Below are 8,270 nucleotides of genomic sequence, written 5' to 3'. Positions count from 1 at the left end.
AGTCAATGCAATCATCCCATTGAAGGAATGCTTATAGTTCACAAGACTAGGTAATAGTTAGTCAATAACAATCATGGTGGATGAACTCATAAATTTCCATTTGACAAAAACCTGAAGTGCTCAAACCTAAGAGCTCCCCTAGACTTTTAATACACATATAGCTGCATAAAAGTACCTGTTTATTGGAGTTTTAAATCTCTGATTCCATAACCTGTATTCTCATGAGGGGATAAACATGTGAGCTAGTTGTCCTTGTTCAGATGCCTAAAACAACATAACTTCAAAGTACTAGTTACCTATTGATAAGATTAACCATATCAAAAGCAAAAGAAATGCAGCTAACATTGAATCGGGGGTTCGAGTTAGTAGAATCATAAACAATTTCAACAGTTTCCTGGACAAACATTACAGTTTCCTACAAGTAATTAACAGCAATTATCACAAACATCGAAATAAAATTGCAGGTTTTAGAGCCTATAAACAATAAATTACTAGAGGATGAATCCGGCATCCAATCATCTAATCTATAACATATACAAAGCAATGGATAGAGGAATTATGGGCACGACAATCTTCCTTGTGATCTCTATGCTGCTCCAGAAACTGAACCTGAAAAGATTTGCATGGAATACTTAACATATTTGTTGATTCAATACCCCATACATTTGCCAAACTAAACTACATAATTAAGGGTCATCTTATCTTTTGGGCCATTAATATTTTCCAAGCATCCAAGCGTCCAACAAACGTATAATGAGGATTTTTTTTTTGTATTACTTTATGTCTTTATCATCCTTCCCTAATTCAGATTTCATTACAAGAATGTCTAGCCTAATTGTTCAGATCCTAAGTAATTGAAAAAACATGTATGAAATTAAGAATCATAAAACATTACAGAGAAAAAGACTAGGAATCAGAAAAATAACTACACTATAACCTCCAGTCGACTAAACCACAATATGTCTGATATTTTCAGTTACACAAGTCTACAAGCTCAAGTAATATGATTCTACTCGTTCTAATTTAAATGATAAATCACATAATGAAGAAAATATCAAAATCTATGAATTTGTATTGCACTTTGTAACATTAATTTCACTCCTTTTCTTAATAAACAAGTCTGAAAATCCACTCAATTTGGCATTTCTAATCTCTTACAAACAATTTCTTGCAAGCTCAAGAAGTAAATCACACCCAAAAGTAATAGTTAACAAGTGAATTGGTAACCAAAGAGTTCCTAGCTATCCTTAGTATTGATAGAATACAAGCTAGCTATATGCTTCCCATTAGTCACACATGAATGCAATGTAACATCAAAATCATATAGAAATTCACCAAAAAAACTCAATCCAGATAGAAATTACAACAAATGTGTAATAAGATATTAATTCAATCACATTCAATTTATATGCAACACAACAACACTATAAAAATTCAACATTCATATCAACTACGTCTGCAGTCGCCTCACGTTTACCAGCTCGATAAGCTGTTCGATTCTTACAACGTGATGATGGGAATTTGACCTAATTTCAACAGAATCGAGCAATATTCGAACAAATCATAAAGCTTATGAACTGAGCAGTGAACGAGTTGAGCAATTCGATCAGTTTTCGATTAAATTAGGGTTTACTGGATAACTTGTGAAGGTTTTTGGTTGGCGATTTAGGGGAGAGAGAGAGAGAGAGAGAGAGAGAGAGAGAGAGAGAGAGAGAGAGAGAGAGAGCGCAATTTGAGCAGAGCTACGAATCCAATAGGTCGAGCTCTGCAAAGGATTTGGTGGGAAAACGGAAGAAATTTTTTATAGTGTATCATTTTGGGTGAAGGATTGCTATTTCCTGCAGAGTGCGGTAAGACAAAGTATGATCAAGAGGGCGAAATTTAACTAATTTTAATCAATGAGGGGATTTGGTAGATATTAAAAGGCGAATATCAACTCGTCCTATTGGATTAAATATTTGAAGACGAAAACAAGTCGTCCTTCTTTAATATTCACGCCCTCCTTAGTCCTTACTCTTTATTTTTGTAGTGGTAGAGGACCTAAGTGGCCTGTTAAGTATTTGGGCATCTTCTGGTCTTGGGCCATTCTTACCTTGTAATCCATTTAGAAGGTTTAGAATATACTTAGAGTGTATGACACTGGGTATGGAAGGTGCCACATGTCGCGTTATGGTGGTTCCAAGGTGGACAAGTCTTTTTAGCCCATCATTTTTCCCTCAAGAAAGATGTTGATCGAGGGAAAAACTAGATCGTTACTAGTCTTCCCTAATCAAACAAAAACCTAAACTAATCACTAATTAAACATAAGTAAAGCGATAAGTAAGGGTCGAAATCTACAAGGACTAAGGTGCACTAGATTATGCTAATCGAACAACAAGTTAGGTCCGAACGAGTTGGAAAGTCAACTAACCAACTAAAACTAAATCAACTAAACTAACTACCAAAGACAAACGAGGCTAGGGAATGGGGTCAAACAACAACGAATCATGGAATGAGCACAAGAGGCACAAAATAGAGGATAGGACATGAACACCACATGTATGGACGTTGAATTCACAAGTAGCTACATCCACCTCCCAGTATCTAGCAATTTCCCTAAGCATCAAGCACGAACTCCCGTTCTACACTATCATCCCGGGGTATGTCAAAGTCCAATTCAACCAAATAGTCAAGGCTAGGTCTTTAATCCCTTTCCAACCCAACTAGACTACCTCAAGAAATCATGTAACACCCAAGTAGCTAATTTGAATACAACAAGTATTGGGAATGCTCAAACATGTAATAATTTAGTCATGAAAAATCTTAAAATCCAATCACAAAGCCCAAACCAATCAATATTGGGTTTTCACCCAAACCCTAACCAATAAACTACTCCATCAACATAAAAGTATGAAATTTATAGAAATTAACAACTAAAAACATGATTCTAAACAATAACAATAACTAATCTAAACATGAATCATTAAAATAAACAAAAACAATTAAACTAATTAAAACGATAAATAAATAAAGCAATAAATGAATAAATAAATGAAGAGAGAGATGAAATTTCCCATTGATTGATGGTTGGTTGCTCAATACAAATTGCCACACTTGAAATTGCAAAGCCCCAATTTTTCCATTGATTTTCCTCACTTTCTCTCTCTCCAAAAATTAAGCATAAACCCTAAAAAATTAGAGACTAAACTAAATTATGTACATCCCCGTGATTTCCATTTCAATCAGGCCCAGACCCTCCGTTTCTTTGAAATCAATCAGCACCGCCCCTGGCTGTTTTCTTCGTCATGTTCTTCACTGGTTCGCAACCCTTCGCAGCTCTCCCTCATCTTCAATCAATTACCGTTCATCCATCATCCTCCACCATCGATCATCATCATCATCATCATCTATCATCATCTCGCCGTCCACGCACCATCTTCGTCGATCAATTAACCATCACCGTTCATCTTCGTTGTACATTAACTATCATTACCGTCGATCTTCCATCACCTATCATTATCATCCAATCATTGTTTCCCCTCGAATCAAGGCCAGCCGATTTGATTAATCCGTACAACAATTCCGCGCTCAAAAGTTCGATCGAACTCAAGGGAGGTTCGGTCGAACTCAACTACAATTTTGGTCGAACATCAATGGGGTTCGGTCGGACCTCATACTTGCAGAAACTTTTCTAAAATTCGGGTTCGATCGAACTTAATACGGGTTCGACCAAACTCAAATTACTCTGTTTTCTCTATTTCCTTGGCTGCGATTTGGGCATTTTGGTGGTGCTGTGCGTGGAGATGCACTTGGTGTTGCTGTTTGTGTGGAGGCGCGGAGTAGAGATGAGTTGGAAGGTGAAGGTGGATATCGTGGCTGGAGTTGTGCGTGGTGAGATGGAGTAGTTGTGAGGCTGGGCAGCTCTTGTTGATAGGTGAAGGGTGTGGTGTAGGATTGAGGAGGGTGTGGTGTAGGCTAAGTAGGGTGTGCATAGGTGGAGGAGCATAGCTAATGTTTGTGTGTCTTGGACTCTTGGGAAGCAGTTGGGCCGAGGCCCACAAGCAACAAAGTCCACACTCTAATTCTTTTCATTCATGCTCGTTGCTTTCTTGATTGTTGCAACTCAATCCCGTACCAATGATACTCTTACCTACATACATAAAAACAAACACGAGAGAGAATCACGAAATAAAAATAGAACGAAAAATAAATAAATAAATAAATAATAATAATAATAATAATAATAATAATAATAATAATAATAATAATAATAATAATAATAATAATAATAAATAAGAAATAAGAAATAGAAATAGAAATAGAAAGTTAATAACGAAAACTAAAATAATTAAAGTATAAAATTATCGAAACAAGAAAATAAATAAATTAGGAAAATAAGACTTAAAAACCTAACAAAAATAGCTAAAAATGCTAAACTAAGTTATAAATAATCAAAATAAGAAATCAAGTAAAATAAAGACTAAAAATGCTAAAATAGAATAAAATCGACCCAAATAATGCTTAAATTACTACCCTATGAGAGACATAAATGTCACTCATCAAATGCTCTATACCGTTAGTACATTTTTCTTGAGTTTTGTTGACTTGCATGAGCACCACGTGTTGATATCTGCCACACTTTAGATTTTCTTTATAAATCGGAGTAGGGATTCATTCTACTCTTTCATTTCCTTTAGATAACTTATGAGAGCTAGAGAGATTTTTGAGAGGATTATTCTGTTCTTGCCAAAGATAAAATTGTTCTTCGTGTGTTCTTGTTCATTGCCTTTTCTTCGCGATTCATATTCCGGGGAGCCAAAATTTAGCAGTTACCTTGCCTTTTTTATTGTCACAAGTACCCTTCTTTTGTCACTTCTGTGTTTTAAATTGTCCTTTCATTCCTATGCATTCTTATCAAATTTTGGGGAGGCGTATTACCATGGACGTGTTCCTCGACCATTTTATTTGACGAGGTCTCCGCTACCTTACTTCCCTTTTAAGTCAGACACCCTGTTCCTTATGCAGGAAGTCATGCTCGAATTAAGCAAACGGCCAATGTGGGTGCATGGGAGGCACCCCGGGAGAGCCATGTTTCCTTTTCAAATATCCCTCACGTAGCGAGGAGGGGGGCTGAATCTTCACGGTGCCCGAGAGAGGAGGTGCTAGGACGACCCATCCTCCAAAGGAGACGCAAGAGCGTGGCACGCGTTCCTCCTTTTCCCAAAGAGGACTTTGAGGACGATTCGTCTAGCTCCTCGGACAATGAGGTAACTAGGAAGCCTCCTCTCATGATCTCTGGGAGAGAGGATTCGTCTAGCTCCTCGTTCTTGTTCATTGCCTAGTAGGAAATGACTTCGGTACTTGGCTGAGTAGGGGCGCGACTTTGCACGGTTTCTTCTCTTGCCCCGCGGCTTCAGCTTCAAATGTCCTAATGCTCGTAGCACTGTGAACCGTCTATTCTCGGGCGAGGTCGCCGTTTATACTGCTGCCTTTAGACTTGGACTTAGGTTTCCCTTACATCCTTTCGTGCTTGATGTTTTGAAGGGTTATGACTAGACCTGTCAAAAATCGACCCGACCCGAAAACCGACCCAAACCCGACCCGAAAATAATGGGTCCTGAATAAGATTTTGTGATTCGTAACCCAATTTTATCCGAACCCGAGCAACCCGAAAAGTAATGGGTCAAAATCCGACCGAACCCGTTTTGGACCCGACCGATTAAAAACCATTGTATTTATACTAAAAAATGAGATTATGAGAAAATTTAAGCATAATAAACACGTTGTTTTTACTATTGTTGTGTGTAATATAACTTTAATTTGAATTATACGCCATTTTATGGTTAAATTTGACTAAATATAAACTTGTGTAGGAAAATTTGTTAATTTTTGCTCATATTTTGTATATTTATCACCTAAATTAATGAAAATATAATGCGCGTTTTAAAATCTCTCAACCCGTTAGGTCGACCCGAACCCGAAAATTCTGGGTCTTGAACAAGCATTTGTAAACCCGAACCCGAAAGTGACCGACCCGATTCAACCCGAACCCGAAAATATTTTTTTACAACCTGACCCGTTTGACAGGTCTAGTTATGACATTGGCCTGGCCCAACTAACTCCTAACTCATGGGCCAACATCTTTGGATTTATAGCCAAATGTGAGTTAAGTGACGTTGTCCCTTCTTTCCCGTCATTCGTTAGACCGGTGGACATTGCGCCTTCCACCCGTTTACCACGGGGATGGTTCACCCTTTATAACCAGAAAGGCTTTAAAATAGTGGTAGGAAAGTCGTCCAGCTCGATGTGGTGGAGGAAAAAATGGTCCATTATCCATATGGAGGACGCCATCCGTTGAAGACGTCTTAACTGTTGGAACATTAGGTCGCGCTTTATCTCAAACAGTGAGAGTCTTCCACGGCTTTATTCGAGAAAGTGGAGGTTTCTAAGGCCTTTGTTTCAAGCGGAGGTGTACATGATGTCTCCCAATCGTCATGCATGGGTGCCAAATAGTTGGCTCCCTCACGTAGCTCAGTTTACTAATAGAGTATTTCTCTCGGCCCCTGGCTTGTGTCCATATATGCCTAGAGGTAGCCTAGTCTTGTGTTTTATTCTGATTTTTAAAGCTCCTTCTTCTTTTCTTCTCTTACTGTTCTCCTTGGATTATGCAGAGCTAACCATTAGTCGATTGTCCCCATAAGGCAAGGGGAAAGTTGGCGTACCTGAGTGGTTGTCTCGGGTGTATGCTGACGAGGTCCTTCGTGCCGTTGCGGCCAAGAAGAAAGAGACCTCAAAAAAGAGTGATGAGGCTACCACGGTGATCTTCCCAAGGTATGTCAGATGTCATTTACATATTTATGTTTGGTTGATTATAAATTTGGCGGTGTGCTATACACTTCAACTTTTGTTTTCTTTTGTAGGGGTTTGCGACATCCGTCTCCATGAAACAACCGCGTTCTACCATGGCGCCGCCTCAAGCTAAGCAGCCTTCTTTCAAGAAGAAAGGATGTCCTCCAAGCATTGGGGTGACTGATGCCACTATGACAACACCACCCATCGTTGTGGACTTGGGAAATTCTTCTCCCGAGAAAGGGAGTCTTTCTGCTAGCAAAGCGGCTTGTGATATCAATCTAGCTGTCATGGAAGAGAAAGGCGAGGTGTCCCGAGAGGGTAGCGTGGACGTCAAGCAGACGTCTTCCGAGGCGGCGGTAGATGCCAAGTTGGCTGCTGGGGCAAGCCAACAAAGAGATGCTTGTCAGGGATATTGGCCAGTCTTCCAAGGGAGGGGAAGGCTCTCAATAGGAAGAGGGCAAAACGGTGCCCCGTTCTCCCTCTACCCCTCAAGCGGCGGCTCAAGATGGTAAGTCTCCTTAAGCAAAGCGTGTTTTCCGTGGTTAGTAAATGTTTACTAATATTGGTTTCTTACTTTTGCGCAGGTGGGTTCGATCCTCAGAGGATGAGGAAGACTGAGATTGCAGAGATCCCGCCTTCTGGTGGTTTTAGCTCGGCGGAGAAGGATAAAATTCTTTCCTCCGTGTATGCTTCAATCCCCAGGGAGTATGTGGAGTCTCTTCCTGGAATAGAGGACGCCTACTTTGGGGCCATGCAATCTCTTGTGTTAGACGTAAGTTTCCAATTATTTTATTTAATATTTGTTGTCCCGACTCCGTACTAACAGTCTTATCAATGCAGTTGTTTATCAGGCTTGTGGAGGCTAGGCGGTACCATGGAGACATGCACCTTGAGCTGATCAAGAATAAGGATGCAATAGAGAACCATGAGAAGTATGTTGAAAACAAGGTTGAGATCCGGGCCTATATGCAAGTAACTATCAACGCACAAGCGTCTGCTCTACGCCTCGCTGAGGCCAACGCCAAGGAATACGACGATAACGGAGCATGAGGAGAGGCTAACTACCCTCAGATCTGAGTATGCGGACGTCTCCACACGAGTTGGCAACTTTGGGAAGAAGGTAGACGCCCTCGAGAAGAATGTGCAAGAGACTCAAGAGGAGGTGGGCACTATTCGGCGAGAGGCAACCAACTCTTTTAAGCTCGGTGAAGATGTCGTGATGGAGGGTGCTCGGCGAGCTTGGGACCAAGGGATGGAAGGTACAGACTTCCAGTGGTTTCAGGCTCGAATCTCACATCAGATGGCAGTTTTGGCGGCCCAATGTCTTGGTGTGGACCCCCCTGAGTTCCATTCTGATGGTGATGAGGAGGAAGTGAACTCCCCGACCGAGCAGGACGCCCATGATGGTAAGTCGGCTGCCCCCTGTCCTTATTTTGTGT

Source organism: Spinacia oleracea, chromosome 4 (genome assembly GCF_020520425.1).
Source record: "Spinacia oleracea cultivar Varoflay chromosome 4, BTI_SOV_V1, whole genome shotgun sequence".
Lineage (NCBI taxonomy): Eukaryota > Viridiplantae > Streptophyta > Magnoliopsida > Caryophyllales > Amaranthaceae > Spinacia > Spinacia oleracea.
This window is presented reverse-complemented; position numbering follows the sequence as displayed.